We start from the raw sequence: 23,956 nt of genomic DNA on the forward strand, positions 1-23,956 counted from the left end.
CTGGTCTCCTAAATGTTGTTTTTAACAGCCATTTTGGTGGTGTGGTTATAGGCAGTTGACTAGAAACCAGGAAACCTTGAGCTTTAGTTCTGCCTTAGACATGAAGCCAGGGTCCCTACAAAATCTTCAGAACTGAGTAATTTACTTTGCATCTCAGAAAAACACCTTCAAATTTTAGCAGTAGGCCCTATCATGTTTTTAGTATCACAACATGACAGGACCTGCTGCTAAAATTTGAAGGTAATTTTCTGAGATGCAGAGTAAATTACTCAGTTCCAAAGATTTTGTAGGGACCCTGGCTTCACATCTAAGATGTGGAGCCAGGGTCTAAGAACTAAAGGTCAAGGTTTCCTGGTTTCTAATCTGTTGCCTTTAGCTACAACACCAAAATGGCTCTTAAAATTACTATTATTTAAACTGCATGTTCTCAGAATATTTTTTAATAATATTTGGTATCCTAAACTTATTTACACTAAAATGCAAATACTCAGGAGATATGTAAGTACTTCTGATTTTTAATTCCAATTGCTCATTATTTCCTTCACTAAACTATAATTCACCTCTGTGGAACCAGAAATCTCAGCTACCCACTGTTCTTGTTAATGGCATATAGAAATTAATGATGTCCCAGGGTTAAGAACCTTTAATATTAGCTATAAATATATGATTAACACAAGAATGCCTAAGGAAGTACTCCTGTAGGTGATTTCAATGAAAATACAACCCGTCTCCCAGTTTGAAGGAAGCAAGTTATTAAATACTACCAGTATTACAATGGAAATCTACCATTTTCATTAGATCACATTTTACTATAATATATCACACGTAACAGACTATTTCTTGTTTCCTTGGAGGAACTGATAGTCTGTGCTACCACCTTTAATTTCATGCATTTTGTTATTTCTGTAATTTTACATGAAACTCATTTATATATTTGCATTCAATTACAATGTAACATAATTATATGTAACACATTCTTGTGTTTTTAAACCATATCTTTAATTATAAAACTGTTATATTTCTTAAAAATAATTAGAATATATATGTGAATATAAAAAGGATAGCAAGTTTAGGAAATCTATGATCCTTGAAAAGTAAGGCAACATTAAACTTCTATTCAGTTTTTATTATTTTCACAGTGATATATACTGTATGGTAAATCAAATATTATAACAGGATTTTTTTTCTCTTAACCCCATGTGTCATCCCAAAATTGCTCTAGAATTCTCCAGTTAAGTAAATAAATATGTTATATTAGTTTAATACGGCCGTAAAGTCTAAGTTTTAAAGGATCTGTTTATTCTTGGGTTATAACCACCACTGAAAATTGATAAAAACACAAGTGGTACTTGGCATTTGAGAGTCATCTTACCTTGTGATCATGCTAATCCTGTGAAGAGTTATTCCTGTATGACAAGCTTCACAGTAATAGAGTTGAGATTATAAATTATAGCGAAATAAAACTGGTATAGGTCATCCTTGTTCAATGACTACTCATTCAGCAACTGTTTGAAGTTACAATGGCACTGAATGAGCAATAATGACTAATCCTTAAAGTCATACATGCAAGTTGTCTCACACTCCTGCAATCACATGATTGAGATCTGGGCACTTGGCAACTGGCTTGCATATATAATGGTTGAAGACTTCCCATGAACAAAATCAATGGGAAGTAGAGGGATGGTTACAAGTCATTCCAAAAGTTGCTTGAATTCCCCCCCACCTGGCAACAGTCACCCCCAGCATTTGTGTCATATCTGCCACCTGCACAGTCTTCCCTGCCTGGCAATAGCTATTTATCTGTCTGGCCTACTTGTGAGCTCTCTGGCACTAGTTTGATGAACAGCAATCCTTGCATAATGATTGCTACAGGGTCTGCTGGAATCGCCATCTCTAAGCGATGTGGTCACATGATATTGTGATTTAAATTACATTGCTTACGTGAGGTAAATTCTGGTTCCTTTGTTAACCAGACTACCTTTATTTATTTATTTATTTATTTATTTATTTATTTATTTATTTATTTATTTATTTATTTATTTATATAATTTGGATTTATAAGGCCATCAAACTCAACATTGACTCTGGATGGCATACAAATTACCATATTTTTCAGAGTATAAGACACACTTTTTCCTCCCCTAAAAGAAGCTGAAAATTTGGGTGAGTCTTATACTCCGAATGTAACTTTTTTGAAGCTTTTTTTCAGCCCTAATGAGGCGCTATCAAGTGAAGTGATCTCCCTGCTTTGCCTGCTTTTCTCATTGCAGGTCCTTCTCAGCTGTGCTTTAGAAGCTTTTTTTTAATCCCCAAGCTAGGAATAAAAAGCTTGCGTGTGCTCAAAACGAGCAAACTAATGTGCTGAAGCTGATCAGACTAAGGAGCTAGCCAGATGAATACCTGGTAGGCAGATTTCCCCCCCTATTTTCCTTCCCAAAAACTAAGCTGTGTCTTATACTCCAGTGAGTCTTATACTCCAAAAAATACGATAAATGAACTCACTTTTTATGACTCTGTAGTCAAATTCTTAAATCTACCATTGAGAATTTAAATTTATTTTAAAAAGTATTTTAAAAAAGGCTATTAAGGCTCAGAATTTGCAATTCCATTCTTGGAATTATGTTTCATACAGCATATTGTTTTTCATTTTACTTTACCTTAAACTTTACCTTAAACACTAATCTCCAAAAATTTACAGTGAAACTCCTTGATTTTCTTTTTCTATATTTTACTAACTTTGGACAAAGATATGGATTATAGGTAACTGCTGAATGTTTATGTCCTTATGGGATTTGCTAATGATACATCCAATTCATTACTAATGACCTTTTAAAAAAAAAGAAAAGTGGAAATAATACTTTTTGGAAGAGGACTATCAAAAAGAACCATTGTATATTTCACTTTAAATTTAAGTATTCTAATGTTTACTATACTGTGACTTGATATTTACTATGCCAGAAGTTTAGATTAGTTAGTTCATTTCCATAAACTAGTCCCATCCATCTCTGTTCAGTTAATTAAGCAGTTGGTAAGATACCTAATTATATGAAAGAGTACTAAAAGGTTTTTTAAAAAAGATCTGTGAAATCACAAATAATTTTGCACAAAAAGGCACTGATGAATTGCTACCATTTTACAACCCATTAGAACTGGAATTATTCTGTTCCTTGCATCTTTAACTAGATTAAGAAATCTTCTCAGAATATAAATAATCTCTCAGCATGATACTAAGTGCTCTATTGTATAGTACTTGAAAATCTTTCAGAATAAAATAGTGTCTAAAACCAAGCAGAACCAGAATTTTAAATAGTATTTACAAATTGTAATGAAAACTTTATAATAGATATTACTTGTTATCCTCTCTGTTTTATGGACTATTGTTTACAAAATTGTTCATGTTTTTTAGATGTTCATTATCTCATTAACAATGCGAAATTTATTAAATAGGTACAACATGCAGATTATATTTCCTGAAATAAATTTTATTACTGTCATATTATTGTACTGCCTTTCTAAATTAGCTATTCAGTGTTTTAATATACAGTTTAATCAAAAGAAAATAAAACAATGATAAAAAAAGATTATAACAGTAATAATGGACTCTATCAACATTATTCAAAGGCATCTGAGAACCAAGAGAAGCTTTCCCTTGTTCTTCCACTCTCTGGACTCAAGTACTCCCCAATATACTTAAGGGATAATCCAATATTCTCAAGATCATATTTGAAAAGCATATGGAAGGTTGTAGGAGAAATCCATTCAGTATAATTTCCATTATAATGGCAGAAGCACAGCACAAAATAAAATCTGAAACAAACCACTTCATCAATTTGCTAGTGAATCATGATGCCACATAAATTGAGTTAATGAAAACATTGAATATGGATCATTAGAAGCTTCCAGTCATGCTAACCAAACATTACAGTTTTGAAAGAGTCGGGGATGGAATTTATTTATTTTCATCAAACATGTATTTTATGACAGATACAAGTATAACATAATTATAAATACATGAAAAGGATACAAATAAAAGAAAACATTAGGACAGGGACGATAGGTATGCTGGTGCACTTATGCATACCCCTTACAGACCTCTTAGGAATGGGGTGAGGTCAATAGTAGACAGTCTAAGGTTAAAGTTTTGGGCGGTTTGCGAAGAAACCACAGAGTCAGGTAGTGCATTCCAGGCACTGACAATACTGAAGTCGTATTTTCTGCAATCTAGTTTGGATCAATTTACCATGAGTTTGTATCTATTGTGTGCTCTTGTATTTTTTTGGTTGAAGCTGAAGTATTCATTGGCTGGTAGGACATTGTAGCAGATGTTTTTATGTACTATGCTTAGATCAGACCAAAGACGGCAAAGTTCTAAGTTGTCTAAGCCCAAAATTTCGAGTCTGGTGGCATAAGGTATTTTGTTGCAAGCAGAAGAGTGGAGGACTCTTCTTGTGAAATATCTCTGGACTCGTTCGATTGTATTAATGTACGATATGCACTGTGGGTTCCAGACAGATGAGCTGTATTCAAGAACTGGTCTGGCAAAAGTTTTTTATGCCCTAGTTTGCAGTTCAATATTACCGGAGAAGAAGCAACGCAAGATTAGGTTAACAACTCTTAATGCTTTTTTAGCAATGCTATTACAGTGAGCTCTGGCACGTAGATCATTTGAGATGAGTACTCCAAGGTCTTTGACAGAGTGAGGGTCGTCCGTTAGATCGTATCCGTCCAGCTTGTATTTTGTGTTCTGATTTTTTTTTGCCAGTGTGTAAGACAGAGCATTTGTTGGTTGAGATTTGGAGTTGCCAATTGTTTGAGCATTCTGACACATAGTCAAGGTCTTTTTGTAGAGTAGCAGCATTGTACTATTTGTACTATTACATATAAATAATATGTAAATTATATATAATATAAATAATATATATATATTATATTATAAATCTGATTTTTTTGATTTTTTTAAAAAAATCATTGATTTTTATCCACCCTGCTTTCTATCTATCTATCTATCTATCTATCTATCTATCTATCTATCTATCTATCTAGTATAAATTATTATTTATACATTGTACTATTTGTACTATTCAAGTATTTTTATGGAAGACAGTAACTGCAAGAACAATAATGTTGTACTGATAAAATGCAAAACCTATGTTTATGTCCTTATATATGATTTTATCCATTGTTTGATTTAATAACAAGATAGATATTTAATATTAATAGAACAGTTAATTTTAATTGGGATCTTAGCTCTAGGATAACTAGGTTATTCAAGTCAATTTATGAAATGTAAAAAAAGAAAAATGCTCATTTACTTGGTACCAATTATTGACCAGACAGTGAATCAATTCTCTACTGTTTCACAGCAGACAGCTAGTAATAAGCATTTCTAACTTTTACAGAATTAATGGCCTAATGGGGAACGTGCTGTGAGCAAATGGTTACAGTTTGCCAGCAGAGAAGAACAATAAATTGAGTTACCATAAGTAAGTAACAGAAAAGGAAAACTGTCCCTTGGTTTTTTTTCCTGAGTATCATGTTTTCTTTCCATTTTAAGACTGTTATTTCATTCTTTCCACAGTTTAAAATCAGGGGGGTAATGTGTTTGTTTAGTTTTGTAACAGATATTTTTAAAAGGAACTAATATTTTAAAGAGATATTCCAACAATTCGCTTCACTGCAGCTTATTACTAAATAAAAGAGTTGTTTTGACAAAGTGAGAAGGAAGTAGCTAATTAATAGTTTAGGAATGTGCATTTAATTTTTACCACACTAAATAAATAAGCAATGAAACTTCCAGTTCATTTACAGTTCAAATAATTGTCAGACTTATACATAACTATCATAAAGGAACTAAACATCTAAATTTCAAGAAAATTTTAAATTATTTTAGAATGGTCATGTAACAGTGGTGGGTTGCTCCCGGTTCGCACCGGTTCCCGCGAGCCGGTAGCGGTGACGATATGACATCACCGAACCAGTTCTCCCCCCCGCCCCTCCACCCCCCCGCGTTATTCTTACCTTTTATTTGGCCCCACCCCCAATCTATTGCTGCCTCCTGAGTCCCAGCTGATGGCTAGAGGGAAAAAAACTGTTTAAACTCTTGCCACAGGGCTTCAAAGGGCCGTCCTACAGCTGATGAAAAAACGAAACTGAAAGTAAAGCAGGCTCTGGTGCAACGTGACAAAATGAGTCAGGGAGAGATTTCTTTTTCTTTTTGCTCACCAAAAAAAGGTAGGTGCAAACAATGGGAAATTTAGGGCAAAAGAGGAGAGTTCAAGATTTTAAAACACAAAAGAAAAAAAGCTCTATTTAACTAGGGAATTGTAATAATTGAGATACTATTAATTGTATATTGTGTTGAAAGCAGAAATGGTTAAGTTGTGGTTTGGAGGAATATATGGGAGAAATTATTGGGTTTATTATTATTGGTAAATATAATTGATTTGTAAGAAATTGGATTGCATGGAAATAATTGGAATATTCATGTTCATATTGATTAATATACAAAAAAGATAGTTATATAACTAATTGATTTATATTAAAATGTTGAATTTGTATTAAACAACTGTAATATTACATAATTAACCAATGTGAGGATGGATATAAAAATAGATGACAATGGGAAGGGGTATAATATAGAATAAAAGGGAAAAATTGAATTTGATTAAGATTAGAGATGAGGATGAAGGGTAATATTGGTTTTTTAAAAAAATAGATGAGGAATAAATATGGCAAAAAAGAAATATAGAAATCGTAAATTTAATTGAAATGACTAAACACTGTTTAAATTTGTGAACCGGCCAAATACTCTGTTCAAAGAAAATACATTGTATGTTTGTATGTGTGTTTCTAATTATTGCTATTTATTCATATTTGTTCTCTTTTATTCTTTAAAGTTTAACAATTCATTCTTTATCTTAATATCTTTATATTTGTTTGGGGTTGCCTTTCTTCCCTTTCATCTTTTTTATTGTACAGCAATCTTTCTCCTCAAACCTACCACCTCTCTCTTTTCTTTCCTTCTTACTTTCTCTTCCCCCCTCTTCTTCTCGTCCCTACTTCCTCTTCCTTTCTCCTTCTCCTCTCTTCCTCCCTCTCTTACCCTCACTCCTACTCTAATTTCCCTTCCCTTCCTTCCTCCCTTCTCTTCTCCTTTCTTCATCCCTCTCTATTGCTGTATCCTTTTGTGCATATGGATTACTCAGAGGGCTGAAAGAATTATTTTTGACTGGTCCTCGCACTTTTGGCCAGTCCTCGAACTTACGACTGTCCTCACATTTTACGTTTTTTGCCCTATCTTGTCACGATGGTGAAGAGAAGCAGTTGTGAAATGAGTGACACTGTTGTTAAGAATGCTACAATGGGCATAAATGATGACCAGTCATAAGTGCGAGGACCGGTCAAAAGTGCGAGGACCTGTCAGAAATGACTTTTTTCAGCCCTCTGAGTAGTCCCTATACACATAGCCATGGCCACCCGGTCACATGACCAGCTAGCCACGCCTACCCAGTCATATGACCTCCAAGCCACGGCCACAAAATAAGCCACACCCACAGAACCGTTAGTAAAAAAATTTAGAACCCACGTCTGTCATGTAATGCTGAGAGATGTCCGTAATTGATGCCATTAAGAACTATATAACTTAATCAAGGCAGACAAATAATAAATCCAAAACCCAAGCAATTAACAGTACAGTTGTATTGAAAGAATATTGGTCAAGGCCCAAATAAAGAAAAACTAAAGATAATCAAACAATGGAAAGCATATTCGTAAATGATTTATAACTTGCTTTAAATACAATATAGTTTATTGTCTTGTTGAAGGCACAGAATTGGGTTCTACTCGGGTAGATTTATGTTATCTCTGGCAAAGGTTTAAGTTTGAAACAGGTTAATGGGCACCTGTACTAAACAGAAGGGAAAAAAAACAGAAGTGGAGTTCCTCATTTTATATTTTATCTATTTTCTAATCACCATTTTGGTAATAAATTGATATAGAAAACAACTTGATTAACCAATCCAGAATCTTGACTAGAAGAATAAAATTACAAGTATTGCTTATTTCCTAATATATCAAAGTAATATTCCCACAATTCATTTCATCATTAGCAGGCTGCACTTGGTTAAACATGAATTTAGGCAATTTCCAGGAGAAAGTGGAGAACAGGGGGCCTGCGTGCTATGGTCCATGGGGTTGCAAGAGTTGGACATGACTTAACAACTGAACAACAAGAAAAACCTAGTTAAACATTGATTTATAAATCAAATAATTTTAAATGTCTCTTCATTAGCTAGACTATATCTATTGTTATCCCCTCTCCCCACATCAATAGATTTGAGAGAGATACTAATGGACAGTCTTTTCAAGGCTTTTCTGCAGGGTTGAAATGCTCCCGGTTCGGACTGGATCACCTGATCCGGTAGCAAGGGCGGCGGCTGGTTCAGAGAACTGGTAACAAAAATCCCTGCCCCCCCCCCATGCCCAGCTGAGCCACGCGATCATCAGAGGCTTTTTTTATTTTTAAAAGCATTTTTTCTGCAACCTCTTTGGCCGAAAAAATCCTTTTAAAAGTAAAAAAAAAAAAAAAAAGCCTCTGATGATTGCGTGGCTCAGCTGGGATCATCAGAGGCTTTTAAAAGCATTTTTTCTACAACCTCTTCGGCCCAAGAGGTTGTAGAAAAAATGTTTTTAAAAGCCTCTGACAATCCCAGCTGAGTTGCCTGATCATCAGAGGCTTTTAAAAGCATGTTTTAACAACCTCTTTGGCCGAAGAGGTTGTAGAAAAAATGGTTTTAAAAGTTAAAAAAAAAAAGTTGGCCACGCCCACTCAGTCACATTAACCCCCCCCACCAAGCCACACCCACAGAACCGGTAGTAACAAATTTTACATCTCACCACTGCCTTTCTGTGTTATACTCATGTTTAGAATATATTGTTTTTCTGCCTATTTAGATTTTTTTGGTTGTTGTTGTTCAGCACTCTGATTTCATTTTTTATTATGTCCCTTGTGATCTTATTGATAACTTAGTTCTGATACCTAATCATGTTTCCAGAGTCAGATTGCCCATTTATTTCCTTAACTCATTCCAAAAATTCTTAGAATATCTACATTTTGTTTTTATCCATGACGATTCAAACTTGAATGCCCAGTAGTGTATCTGAAATAGAACACCTACAATGTATGATATGGATTTATAATCTAATTTTAGATTATAAATTTATTGGTTGTGTAAAAAAGCTACCACTATGAGAATACTACTCTCTTTTGGTACACACCATCTCTCCTGATGCTTCCATTTCTTAGAATCTAATACATCTGTTAAATTCCTCATAACTTGAGGGCAGATATATTGTTACAAAAAGCTTCGCTTTTCCTCTTGTTCCTCTTTTGCAAACTCTTTTTCCTTCAGACTGAATGCACATTAAGATAAATACATAATTAGAGCCTTTCCATCTATGCTACTGCATTTCCTCAATGCAAACACAGACTGCTTTTTTGAGCATTGCTGGAAAAGGCCTTATTCTAAAATGTATAGAGCTCTAATCTACATAATTAGGTGCTTTACCCCAATGCCCTCTAATGGAGGGTTTCTAAATGACCAGATAAAAATATTTACATTTTTGTATATGCACTTAATAAATAATTTTGTTGAAAGAGCTCAAGTGATGCATATATAAAAAAATAACTATGGATAAAATTACTTTTAAAAAAATCTACTTCTGTTATTTGACATTACTGTGCTGCTAGAAAAGAAGTAATAATTTTTATCTTTTGTTTTGTTTTGAGGCTAACAAAACATTTTAGACAATTACACATTAGTTACAGAAAAGTAGTGCTGAAAAATACTAATGCAGTATTTTAAAAGCAGACATTTATCTTTTCAGTCATTTAAATTTGTTTTCTTAACAGCTAGTAACAACTACAGTAAAACAGTGTCAATTATATTGTGTGAGAATTAGGTGCCACCTAGTGGTGATTTTATATTTATATTCTTAAAAAACTAACATATTTGTGAATATTTAATTAGCATAATTATCTTATTTGTTTCAAAATAAAAAATGCACCCAAAAATGTAAAACTTCTGTTCAAAACTTACTTATAGGGCAATACATACGTTTCCCATTCTAATTATTTTCAGTTTTTCTTTTTCTTTTATGCCCAGCAATGTCTACATTTTCCCATCCTACAGTATCCTTATGGACTATTATTTAAAGTATTAAAAATTTCCCTAACTCTTTTGTCTGGATGATGGTTTCAATATATACAGAAAAGCCTATGCCTTAACATTGAAAACAAATAAACAAAATATAAAATGATTAGGAAGAAATACAAGTCAGGAAAGAATCTTATGCAAGCATACAATTCTTTGCTATTTATCAAAGTAACCTGTTTGTAGCTGTTTCAAGAGCTGCATTAAAATTAATGAACAGACTCATTAAAGTATTGTAACATTTTTCTACATTGCATGAAAACCTGAAAAAAAGAGAATTTAATTAATAGCAGGTAAGTGCTATGCTCATGTAATGTCCTAGTCCAGTGGTTCTCAACCCGTGGGTTGGGACCCCTTTGGGGGTCGAATGACCCTTTCACAGGGGTCGCCTAAGACCATCGGAAAACAAATATTTTCAATGGTTTTAGGAATAATTTTATTGTTGGGGGTCACCACATGAGGAACTGTATTAAAGGGTCGCAGCATTAGGAAGGTTGAGAGCCACTGTCCTAGTCTTTTCCAAAGTGTGTACTTTGATGATTATGAGTCATGAGGTCAGTTTTAACTCTTAGCAACCAGAGACATTTTCTAAAGGAGGATATGTTCTCAATCTGGTTGATCAGGTTTTCCAATGGTGCACCTATCACTGCTGCAACTGAGTCCAAATAAATTCCTGCTCATCATCTTTTTTCTTTTCCTTTCACTTTTCCCATTCACTATTGTAGACTTCTCCAGAGAGCAGTCATTTTAATGTGTCCAAAGCAGGATAAATTAAACTTGATCACTTATGCTTCAAGTAAGAACTTTAGGTTGATTTTTTTTGATGAACCATTTGTTTTTTTTCTTGGCTATTCATGGCAATCTCAAGAAGTTTCTCCAAAACTCAAAGTTTGAGTATTGGAGACCCTCTTACAGATGTCTTCACAAAATTCTTTGCTATAAATGGAGTTTATCAGCTATGTTTGACTCAGTAGAAAGCAAATTTAACATTATCTTTGTTAGCTTAAAAGGTTTTCCCTAAACCTAGGTAAATTACCCTCAATTAGGTAAAATGTTTTTTTTCTTTGGGTAAAAACATACAAACCCATTACCCAATCACAACAGGGACATTTAAATTGACTTAAAAAGTTTTACCTATATTGGGTAAAAGAAAACATTCTGAAATGCAGTTTTGGGTATGGAAGGAAAAGGTTTGAGAAACACCACTTTAAAGGTATTTCTGCCTGCCATAAGGTTTAGTTTTATAAATAACTGAGTTGTCCCCGTCATTTTTTTTCAAAAGCTTCAGTTGTAAGCAATGTACAGATAAATAGATGAAGTTAGAAAGTGGCATAAAAATATATGAGGTGATATATGCTTACTTTGTAACAAGTAAATATGTTGTCTCATAGGTGCTTTTTCAGGAGGCAACTGGACTTTGTTTTTCTTTTGAAGATGTTTCGCTTCTCATCCAAGAAGTTTCTTCAGCTCTGACAGGATAGTGGGGGATAGAAACAATTTCAAAAGAAAAACAAGGAAGTCCAGTTGCCTCCTGAAAAAGCACCTTTTGGACAACCATGACCTGGATGACTGAGAATCTCTACAGACTTTTAAGTAAATATGTTGACTTCTGTAATAGAACTTCATAAAAAAAAATACATTTACCTTCCACTCATCCAGAACAGCAATGTACAGTAGTATCTGTGAAGGATTCCATGTGCTAAAGGGACTGAAGAGAGATCTCCAGTAAGCAAATGTACATTATTAGATCACTATTTCTTCTAGGTCCACCATGCATATCTCTTACATAAAATAACCTCCTATAAATATCTATTTGCAAGTAAAACCTAGTGATTCAATGGGTTGATTCCCATGTAAGAAGTAATAGGATATTACTTCAATCTGTTGAATTCTTCATCTAATACGTAGGGCACTCACATTCAACAGTTAAACACAACTAAGTCAGTTTTGTAATTATGTTTGTAAATATATATTAGAAAACAATAACCTTTCATCTGAAATTTTATTTATTACTGTAGAAAAATGGTAAATTATAGCATATGTATTTTTAAAAATGATATACGGTAGATAGGCACAGCTCTCTGATAGGAAAATTATCAGATAAAAAATAAGAAATTGCACCTTGAATAAATATTTAAGTATATTTTTTTTAATTTTGCTTTTGCTCACAGAAAGTAGAATATAAAAAATTACTTTCTTGTTTATTGTAGCCTGATATATTGGGACAACTTATTTCAGAATTCCCGCTGAGCATGGCTGATTGATATGCTGTTGGCTGATAATTCTGAGAAACTCAATTTACTTGGTTGATATCAATTTGCAAAAGGCTATACTAATATTGTAAAAAATATATATTTGGCTTGATTTAGCAACTTACATAGTCTGTCTCAAGTACGCCATAGCAATATTATACTGATGAAGCTATCACAATGACTCTTTTATCTATTGCTGTCTAAAGAAATCTATTCAGCTAAACATACAGGAATCCTCACCACTTTGCACATTGTGATCTAGAATATTTCAAGTTCAAGGTTCTAGAACACTGCCTTATTTGTTTGGAGGGGAAATTAAGGCTTCCAGTTTAAATGCACATCAAAACTTCAATAGTTTCTCCCCCTTTGAATTACTACTATATTTCACAATTCACTTTTGGATTGTGATTAAAGTATCAGGCTATAAACCGGAAGACCTGGAGTTCTAGTCCAGCCTTAAGCACAGAGCCAAATGGGTGACTGTGGGCTAGTCAGTCTTTCTCAGCCCTAGAAAGCAGGCAATGGCAAACCATTTTGCTAAGGAAATTGCATGGACTTGTCCAGGCGGACTCCGAAAGTCGGATACAGTTGAAGGGAAGAAAATCAAATATCACACATATGCATAACTTCCACCTAATAAAACAGATTTCTGTCAGTAATATGATGTAAAACAGACATTACTCAATAGGTTTGTCTTTTTGCAGACATCAACATCTGTACTTTTTGCTGTCATCAATATCAATAACAACCTACTTAAACGTTTTTATAGCAAGGGGAAATTAAACATAAATTGTTGCAAGATATATAAAAAAGATAAGGTTAGGCTTATATGATTCACAATTGTATTTTCCTGCTTGCTGTTTGGTATGGATGAAAGACTGGATCACTTTGAAAAAATATAAGGTTACTGGATATGAAAGGATATGGTTCGAGATTTGAGTGTCATGCCTATCTATGGTATGACAAATCATAATAAGAGTTAAGAGATTAACCATAATAGAGTTAATAGAGATTTTCATGCAGTACTGAATGTTTGGAATAAACTGAGATTGACTTCCAAAATTCCTCTATGATTGTCACCCCAATAAGCTTTTGAGAGGAAAATGAAATCTACACAAATTTGGCTGACTTAAGCAGTTTTATTGACTTTTTGAAAGAGACTTTAAATAAAAAACTAGGGAACAACTTGAAAAGGAGGATTTTAATTGTCAATTGTTTGTTTATGTTCAACTGTTAGAAAGATGTAATTCAGATAAGAATTTTGTTTTTACAAATAAGAAAACTTAATTTGAACTGGATTAGTATACTAACGATGAGCATCTTGTTGCCAAGATGTATAAACATTTATTTGAATATGTAAGATCAATGTTAAAGATTTTATGATTAAGTGAGCAAATTTTTTTGGATAAAATATAATGCTAAGTCAGTGGGAGATTATATGGAAGGAACTGAAATCCACTTTGAATTATAATTTAAAGAGAATTTTTCAAGATGATGTATGTTGATATTTAACACCTGATACATCATCAAAGAAGTATAATTGGTATGTTAAACATATGTTGGCAATGTAACCTCTCTGAAGACACTTTTTCATCATCTTTGGTGGCTATGTAAGAAGGCTAATAGTTATTGGGATCAGATATGTACTTTAATTCAGAGAATTCTTAGAGTAAATGTATCACTGAACTGGAGGTTTTTCTTTTAGGTTTGATGGATAAGCAGATGAAAAAGAAACGGGACTTTCTTTTTTATATATCATGATATCTCAACCATGCCAGACATTCAGATATTAATTATTATTAATAATTTCTTATAAATAAATTAGGGTAGTTTTCTTATGAGTATGTATCTACAGAATTGATTGGATTACAGGTGAAACTCGAAAAATTAGAATATCGTGCAAAAGTTCATTTATTTCAGTAATGCAACTTAAAAGGTGAAACTAATACATGAGATAGACTCATTACATGCAAAACGAGATAGTTCAAGCCTTGATTTGTCATAATGTTGATGATTATGGCTTACAGCTCATGAAAACCCCAAATTCACAATCTCAGAAAATTAGAATATTACATGAAATCAATAAAACAAGGATTGTACATAGAACAATATCGGACCTCTGAAAAGTATAAGCATGCATATGTACTCAGTACTTAATTGGGGCCCCTTTTGCATCAATTACTGCCTCAATGTGGCATGGCATAGATGCTATCACCCTGTGGCACTGCTGAGGTGTTATGGAAGACCAGGATGCTTCAATAGCAGTCTTCAGCTCTTCTGCATTGTTCGGTCTCATGTCTCTCATCTTTCTCTTGGCAATGCCCCATAGATTCTCTATGGGGTTCAGGTCAGGCGAGTTTGCTGGCCAATCAAGCACAGTAATCCCATGGTCATTGAACCAGGTTTTGGTACTTTTGGCAGTGTTGGCAGGTGCCAAGTCCTGCTGGAAAATGAAGTCAGCATCCCCATAAAGCTCGTCTGCGGAAGGAAGCATGAAGTGCTCCAAAATCTCCTGGTAGACGGCTGCGTTGACCCTGACTTAATGAAGCATAGTGGACCAATACCAGCAGATGACATGGCTCCCCAAATCAACACAGACTGTGGAAACTTCACACTGGACTTCAAGCATCTTGCAGTGTGTGCCTCTCCATTCTTCTCCAGACTCTGGGTCCTTGGTTTCCAAATGAGATGCAAAAGTTGCTCTCATCATTTGGACCACTGAGCAACAGACCAGTTTTTTTCTTTACCCCAGATAAGATGCTTCTGACATTGTTTGTTGTTCAGGAGCGGCTTGACAAGAGGAATATGACATTTGAAGCCCATGTCCAGGATCCGTCTGTGTGTGGTGGCTCGATTCACTGACTCCAGCCTCAGTCCACTCCTTGTGAAAGTCCCCAACACTTTTGAATGGCCTTTTCCTGACAATCCTCTCCAGGCTGCGGTCATCCCTGCTGCTTGTGCATCATTTTCTTCCACACTTTTCCCTTCCATATAACTTTCTATTAATGTGCTTTGATACAGCACTTTGGGAACATCCAGCTTCTTTTGCAATTACCTTTTGAGGCTTTCCCTCCTTATGGAGGGTGTCAATGATGGTTTTCTGCACAACTGTCAGGTCAGCAGTCTTTCCCATGATTGTGATTCCTACTGAACCAGACTGAGAGACCATTTAAAGGCTCAGGAACCCTTTGCAGGTGTTATGGCTTAATTAGCTGACTAGAGTGGGACACTTTGAGCCTAGAATATTGAACCTTTTCACAATATTCTAATTTTCTGAGATTGTGAATTTGGGGTTTTCATGAGCTGTAAGCCATAATCATCAAAAGTATGACAAATCAAGGCTTGAACTATCTCGCTTTGCATGTAATGAGTCTATCTCATATATTAGTTTCACCTTTTAAGTTGCATTACTGAAATAAATGAACTTTTGCACTATATTCTAATTTTTCGACTTTCACCTGTATAAAGCTGGCACTTCACTAAAATTTAAACCTTTCTGTGGTTTCAAGAATGAGTTAATCTCTTAATACCGTTATCAGTGACTTGCATGGGTGTCATTCTCTATTTCCTGCCAGTTTGCATTTTAATTAAGAATGATACCAGTTATTAGAGCTGCGTCATTCCATGCTGGAACGGATACATGACTTCCAGCTACTTGGACATCTTCAGCTACAGGAATCATTTGCAGGTTTCTAACCTTTAGTCAGTTTTAGAGGAGGAAATTTAGTACCACTACCTATTTAGATTTATATTAATTAAAATTACAATAAAATATGTTGAATTGCATGATGAATTTGAACAAAAGAAGAATAGACTCACCTCACATATGGGAAATGTTGAAATAAGTGAAGAAATTAAGAATTAACACTATTTAAAACTCAATAGGGTATACAATGTAGTTGAAAGAAGTGCTTTACAATCTATGAGTAGAACAATGTTTATTGCATTAAAACAGTAATGTTCTTTGGGACACTTACATGGCTACTTTGTAGAGTATTTCTATTCTGCAAAGGTAATATTTGTGGTGGGATTACCAATGAAACAGTTATGCATGCACAAACACAAATACATAGCCAGCAACAGCCTCTGAAGCGGCTTTACCACCCTTCTGAAGTTGATGACAACTTTAATGCTTCAAGATGTAGTGCATAGTTTGTATGAACAAAAACTGTGAAGTGCTTCTTTTGAATGCTTTGCAAATCCTAATTAATTCCCTCTTGGATTGCCAGTTTTTTTTCTCTCTCAATTAGTAATATTGTTAACAAATATTTAGATGGCTTACCAATAAATATCATAATGAATATGTGAAAGCACCACATTTTCCAATTTAAAAACAATTCCATAGAATTGTTTTCTGAATCACTGAATTACAAAGATTTTCTGAAAAGAATTATTGATTATATGCCATCAAGTCAATGTTGACTGTTAGCGACCACCTAAAGTTTCTCCATGATGATCTGTCCCTAATTTGATCTTTCAATGGTGCTTCCACTCACCCTGTAACAAGGAGAATTTACTTTGCTAGTAAAGGATTCTGTTACATCACTAAACAGCATTTTAATTCAATTCAACAAGAAATCTTACTTTAAAATGTATAAATAGAAAACCCTTTTTTTCACTAGCAGTTACACAATTTTCTATTATTTTCAGCTAAAATGCTGAGCTTGTCGATCGAAAGGTCAGCAGTTCAGCTGTTTGAATCCCTACTGCTGCGTAAGGGTCTCAGCTTCTGTCAACCTAGCAGTTCAAAAGCACGTAAAAAATGCAAGAAAAATAGGGACCACCTTTGGTAGGAAGGTAACACCGTTCCGTGCACCTTTGCCGTTTAGTCATGCCAGCCATGACCACGAAGACGTCTTCAGACAGCGCTGACTCTTCAGCTTTGAAACAGAGATGAGCACCGCCCCCTAGAGTCAGGAACGACTAGCACATGTGTGCGAGGGGAACCTTTACCTTTAATGTAACTGTTTTTGTAGATGTATTGTTAGGTTAAACTGAAATTCTTTGTATGTATATTTAAAATGTTACATAATATAGGCTGAAGATTTTATAAAATACATTCCAATATTATTCTTGAAAGAAGGAACAGTTTCCTTATGGAAAGGATAACTGGCTGAACGAACAACAGAAATAACAATATAGTTGCTGGAGATTATGTGCCATCAAGTTGGTGCTGGCTCTCAGTGACCACATAGGATTTTCCAGAGTGGTCCAGGAGCCAATATACCCTTCAGATCTTCTAAAATACATCATTGCCACTGTAATTGAGTTCATCCCCCTTGCTGCTGGTTGTCCTTCTCTTTAGTTCCACCTTTTCTAGCATTAGATCCTTCTCCAGAGACCTAAGTTTTTGCATTATGTTCATAGTGGGACAATTTGAGCACACAAGGGAACTATTGTTTGGGGACAACTGTATAGGTGGTTTCTTTATATGTGAGGAAATTTTGAATTCTGACTAAAGGGTCCTCAAACAGGCATTTCTCCAGGCAGCAAAATAAACTTGCCTGCCACAGCAGAATTCTCTCTCCAAACAGTGACATATAGTTTGCAGATAATCTCTCTTTTTTGTACAGTGAAGTTATTTTATCTATATGTAGTTTTCAGCAAAAGAGAACAAGAGACCTCTGGTGGCCTAACATAATATTGGTGTCTACAAGTATCTCTTTATTTTATAAAAATGGGTAAATAACATACTGTGGATGTTTTATGCATTTCTATTGATGTATATTTCACACAAAGAATTTTGTGCTTCATACCAGGAAGCATATTCCCTGATATCATGTTCTTATTCCCTGATTTGGGAAGACAAAAAAATCTATTAAGTAAACAAATACATAGCACAGCTTATCAAAACCTTAATGTGCTGATAGTTTTTCTATAATCTGCAGACTAACAAAGTGACTTTTTTGAAATATTTTCTGCTTTTAAAACTATGGCAGTATATATAAATATAAAGTCCCCTCCCCAAATAAGTAGTAAATAAAAGGTAGTAAAGGTAGTAAATAGAAAATAAAAGAAAAACTAAATATAATTTGCCAATAGTATTCAGTATCTTTTTACCAAACTAATTTTACTATGCCTATACACAAATTTATACATAGTTTTTACTCACTATTTGGGATTTCATCAACCTCACCTATCCAAACCTTTTTCAGTCTCCCCCTTTCTTTCAATAGATGCACTCTTTTTCTTTACAAATTTGTTTTCCAGTTTTAATATTGTTCATTTTCTCTAATTGACCAAACCACTTCAGCTGACTTCTTTCATACTAGTTATTCACCTTGAATTCAATCAACATATATTCATCAGCCATTCATTCTTGATCCTATTTCTTTTACCACATATGCTTTTTAATCAACCAATTTCAACTATAATGATCTTTTTTTATTTTGACAAAATCAATACTCGTGTCAGTTTAATAAAGTACACAAAAGAATATGCATAAATTTTCCTACTTTCAAATTCATGTAGATACACAAAGTATCTACTATAGGACTGTTTGAATGTCCATCAGTTTCTTGATGCCATAGTTGCAGCATGTGCTGATCAGTAGAGACAGTCTTTCTGTGATTGGGAATGCTGGTCCTAAAATATTCAGCTATGAGAACTTATATGTGAAAGTAGGACATAAAAGACAAGTTAGGGATCCTGCTGTTATTTTGGCCGCCTGGCTACTCAGTGGGAACTTCCCTGGACTCTAGGACTTGCAGTAAAGAACCATTTCTGCGAGACTTCAACTACCACAACTTGGAAGTGAAATCTGGTAAGTCCCAGAAGTTTATGGCATCCTTGGCATATTTCAAGTAGTATCTTGTATAAACATTTATGTGGCCATTGTCAGACCTTCTGTTAGCCTCAAAGATAGCAACTGGAAGATGAAGAGAACTTCTATCATCCTTTTTTTGTAGTCAAAATCATGCCCGATCCAGATTAAGTCTGCAATCCCATCCACTGTACGTAACCCTCCACTCTGCAAAAGTTAGCACCACCCACTTACAGTGTATCGGGTTGCAGACTTAGGCACACAGTACACTTTGACTCCAGCCAGTAACGTATCTAACCTATTTTAGATTCAACTTGTTAAAAATGTTTTTAGTGCAAAATTCTATAATTCTGTTTGTAGCCTTATGGCAAGCAAGGTAATTAGGATATCGCTTGTTTTATGATTTTTAATCATAAAAACTTTACAAGGGAGTAGTGTGAGTTTGTCAGTAACAAGCAAAATCAGACATTAAAATGATTGCTAGAGCTATGGAAAAAATTATTTCAAACATGGACCATTAGTTTCTGACCAGCTTTTATAAATACATGAAAGTGATTTCAGCAGTATACAGAAGAATGGGGTGGAGCAAGCAAAAAATGAGCAGAGGAAGAATGAAGCATAGACAAGGCATGCTTAGCTGCTAAATTGAAGAATACTGCATTACTAACATACCAATAGCATTGCTAACATAAACAATAATAACCCAGTCACTCTTTCATTGAATGTTTAGTGGCCATTAAAATATACATTATTAGACAATTGGCTCATCCTCCAAACTGAATCACTGAAGACATTCATATTATACTGAAAGCAACTTGAACTACAGGTATGTAGGTTTCCAGTACATTTGTTAACTAAAGTCCTAGAAGAACAATCATTACAAAACTGAAGATACTAAAACTGTATAATTGTTTAGAATAGAACAGAATTCTTTATTGGCCAAGTGTTATTAGAAACGCAAGGAATTTGTCTTGGTGCATATGCTCTCGGTGTACATAAAAGAAAAGATACATTCGTCAAGAATCATAAGGTACAACACTTAATGATAGTCATAGGTAAACAGTCAATATAAATCTTACGGATACCAGCAACAAGGTTACAGTCATACAGTCATAAGTGGGAGGAGATGGGTGATAGGAACGATGAGAAGATTAATGGTAATGCAGACTTAGTAACTACTTTGACAGTATTGAGGGAATTATTTGTTTAGCAGAGTGATGGCGTTCGGGAAAAAACTATTCTTGTGTCTAGTTATTCTGGTGTTTATGTGCTCTATAGTGTCATTTTGAGGGTAGGAGTTGAAATAATTTATGTCCAGGATGCGAGAGGTCTGTAAATATTTTCACAGCCCACTTTTTGACTCGTGCAGTATATAGGTCCTCAATGGAAGGCAGGTTGGTAGTAATTGTTTTTTCTGCAGTTCTAATTATCCTCTGAAGTCTGTGTCTGTCTTGTTGGGTTGTAGAATCAAACCAGACAGTTATAGACGTGCAGATGACAGACTCAATAATTCCTCTGTAGAACTGTTATCAGCAGCTCTTTAGGCAGTTTGAGCTTTCTGAGTTGGCACAGAAAGAACATTATTTGTTATGCTTTTTTGATGATGTTTTTGATGTTGGGTGTCCATTTTAGGTCGTGAGATATGGTGGAACCTAGAAATTTGAAGGTCTCCACTGTTGATACCGTGTTGTCTAGTATTGTAAAAGTATGGGGGGTTTCTCCTAAAGTCCACCACCATTTCTACAGTTTTGAGTTTGTTCAGTTCCAGATTGTTCTGGTTGCACCACGAGGCTAGCTGTTCAATCTTCCGTCTATATGCGGATACATCAGTCTCGAATGAGACCAATCACTATTGTGTTATCTGCGAACTTCATTAGTTTAACAGATGGATCATTTGAGATGCAGTCATTGGTATATAGAGAGAAGAGAAGTGGAGAGAGCACACAGCCTTGGCTAGCTGTGCTAATTGTAAAGGTATCTGATGTGATTCTGCTTAGCTTCACCTGATGCTTCCTGTCTGTTAAGAAGCTTATGATCCATTTACAAGTGTGTTCAGGTACCGCTAGCTGATTTAGTTTAGTTAGAAGAAAGTCTGGAATGATGGTGTTGAATGCTGAACTAAAATCTACGAAGAGGACCCTTGCATAGGTTTTTGGATACTCAAGATATTGTAGGATGTAGTGCAGAGCCATATTAACAGCATCATCTGTTGATCTATTTTCTTGGTATGCAAATTGCAGGGGGTCTAACAGCAGATCCGTGATAGTTTTCAAGTGAGACAGCACTAGCCTTTCAAAGGTTTTCATAACTACAGATGTTAGAACAAATGGTCTGGAGTCGTTCAGTTTCTTGATGGTGGGCTTCTTCGGCACTGGGATGATGATAGAGTGTTTGAAGCAAGAAGGAACATAGCACATCTCTAGCGATTTATTGACGATACAGGTGAAGATGGGGGCCAATTGATCAGCACAAACTTTTAAGCAAGAAGGATCTTTACCTTGTCTGGGCCTGGAGCTTTTCCTGGCTTTTGTCTGTGAAATAGGTCTTGCACTTCCTTTTCTGTAATCACTAGGGGTTGTGAACCCAATGGGATGGGGTCAGTAGTAGGAGGCTTGGCTGTTGTTAGTGTGTCTGAGATGGGGGTTGTGGAGATAGGTTGCTGTAATTTCCTTTCAAACCTACAGTAAAACACGTTCATGTCATCCGTCAGTTGTTGATTTCCTTCAGCCTGGGAAGGAGGTTTGCCATAACCGGTGATATTTTTAAGAGTTTTCCATGTTTGCCAGTTTATTTGTTGAGAACTGATTCTTTAGCTTTTTAGAGTAGCTTCTTTTTGCTGCTCTGTTCTCCCTTGTTAATACATTTCTGGCCTGATTGTACAGCATTTTATCACCTTTTCTTTAGGCTTCCTCTTTGGAATGACGTAACTGCTTAAGTTTAGCTGTGAACCAATATTTGTTGTTATTGTATATTCGCAAGTTCCTGGTTGGTACACATAGGTCTTCACAGAAGCTGACATATGATGTTACAGTATCTGTGAGTTTATCTAAGTCTGCAGAGGTACTTTCGAAAACATTCCAATCAGTGCAGTCAAGGCAGGCTTGTAGCTTTAACTTTGCCGCCTCAGTCTAGGTCTTCACTGATTTGTTGGTTTTGTAGTTTTAAGTCTTTGCCTGTAAGCAGGTACAAGGTAAATCATGCAATGATCAGAGGGTCCCACAGCTGCTTGTGGTAAAGACCGGTAAGCTTATTTTAGTGTTGTGTAGCAATGGTCTAAAGTATTCTTGCTTCTAGTGGGACAATTGACATGCTGAAAGTATTTTGGTAGCTCTTTCCTTAAGTTTGCTTTATTTAGATCTCCCCTAATAATGGCCAGTGAATCGGTGTATTTGGCTTCAGCTTCCATAATCTGGTCAGCTAGAGTTTATAATGCCTTGTTTACCCAGGCTTGTGGGGGGGCATAAACAGCAATTAGTAGAAATGAGGAGAACTCGCGTGGACAGTAAAATGGTTTACAATTGATAAGTAAAGACTCTTAAGTTTTCATCACAGAATTTATATATTATAGTTATATCCTGAGACCAGCTGTTGTCGATATATAAGCATAATCCTCCTCCGTTCTTTTTACCTGATGATTCTACGATTGTCTGCTCTATGTATCTGAAATCCTGGAATTTGCATGCTATTGTCATCAATATCATCAGGTTTCAATAAAGCATAAGGCAGCTGCGCTGTGAAAATCAGAGTTGCATCTGTTTAAAAGGAGTATTTCATCCATCTTGTTAGCAAGTGAGCGTATATTTGCCAGGAAGATCGAAGGCAGAGCAGTTCTATTCCCCCTATTTCTTAGCTTGTGTAAAATTCCCACCCTTTTACCTCATCTCCATTTGGTTTTCTTGGTAATCCATAACTCCGGGAAAATTGCTTCTTCTTGTGTTAAAATCACAGAAAGTTGCTCCTTAAAGAAACGTTGCTTAATTCTTAGCAGATGGTCTCGTGAGTAAAAAATCCATAGTGAGTCGCAGAAAATAATTAAAAATAAAGAAACCATTAGAGAGCATTTCACTGAGGCAGCCTTCATCGGTGCATCTTGGATCCATTGTTTGTGGAAGAGAGATTTTTATTATATTTTTGGAGTATTGTAGCAAGTGCTGGATAAATTGATAAAAAGAAAAAGAACCTAGAAATGAAAAGTCCTGTGCCAGGGTTCCCATCTTCAAATCAAAGCAACCATGGATTGTTTATTTTTCAGTCTCATCCAGCTGCTTTATAAGTTGTTTCCAATGAGGGCCTAAAGGCACATATTTACCTAAGTCATGTAGCAAATGGGAATACCATAAAAATGCAGAGCAATGAAAAATCAGCCTAGTCCTTATCTTGCAAAATTCTGTGTGAATATGTGCCCAGTTCTAACTTCGTACCTTAACTTCACGCTAATGAAGCGTCTTTGCATTATTTTTGTATTTCCTACATTTACTTTTGATATTGTTAACCTACAGAAAATTATCTAGGCACAAGTATGTATATAAATACATAGCCATGTTAAGAGTAATGTTCATATAAAAGTTAGCTGCCATGTACATGGATATCAACATTTACTGTTCACATAAAACAATGGGAAGAGCATTTTTCTGAGTTTTACAATTTTCCTTCAAATATATATTTTAAAATAGATATAATGACTGGATATACAATTATATACAATTTATGAGTAATTAAACTCTAGTAAA

General features: G+C 35.0%; 1 protein-coding gene across 6 annotated transcripts in view; it reads right to left on the bottom strand.

Moving 5' to 3' along the window:
* The window catches only part of BBX (BBX high mobility group box domain containing), a 126,284-nt gene that overhangs the window by 53,386 nt on the left and 48,942 nt on the right, over nt 1-23,956 (bottom strand). For 2 of the 6 annotated variants that reach the window (XM_070942708.1, XM_070942713.1), the window contains one exon: nt 11,856-11,919. The exons of the other annotated variants lie outside the window; for them this stretch is intronic. The gene's annotated coding sequence lies outside the window, so the exon portion shown is untranslated. The remainder of the gene's footprint in view (nt 1-11,855; nt 11,920-23,956) is intronic. 6 annotated transcript variants of the gene reach the window in all.

This window comes from Pituophis catenifer, unplaced genomic scaffold (genome assembly GCF_029215685.1).
Source record: "Pituophis catenifer annectens isolate HBS135680 unplaced genomic scaffold, rPitCat1.0.hap2 SCAF_4, whole genome shotgun sequence".
Taxonomy (NCBI): Eukaryota; Metazoa; Chordata; class Lepidosauria; order Squamata; family Colubridae; genus Pituophis; species Pituophis catenifer.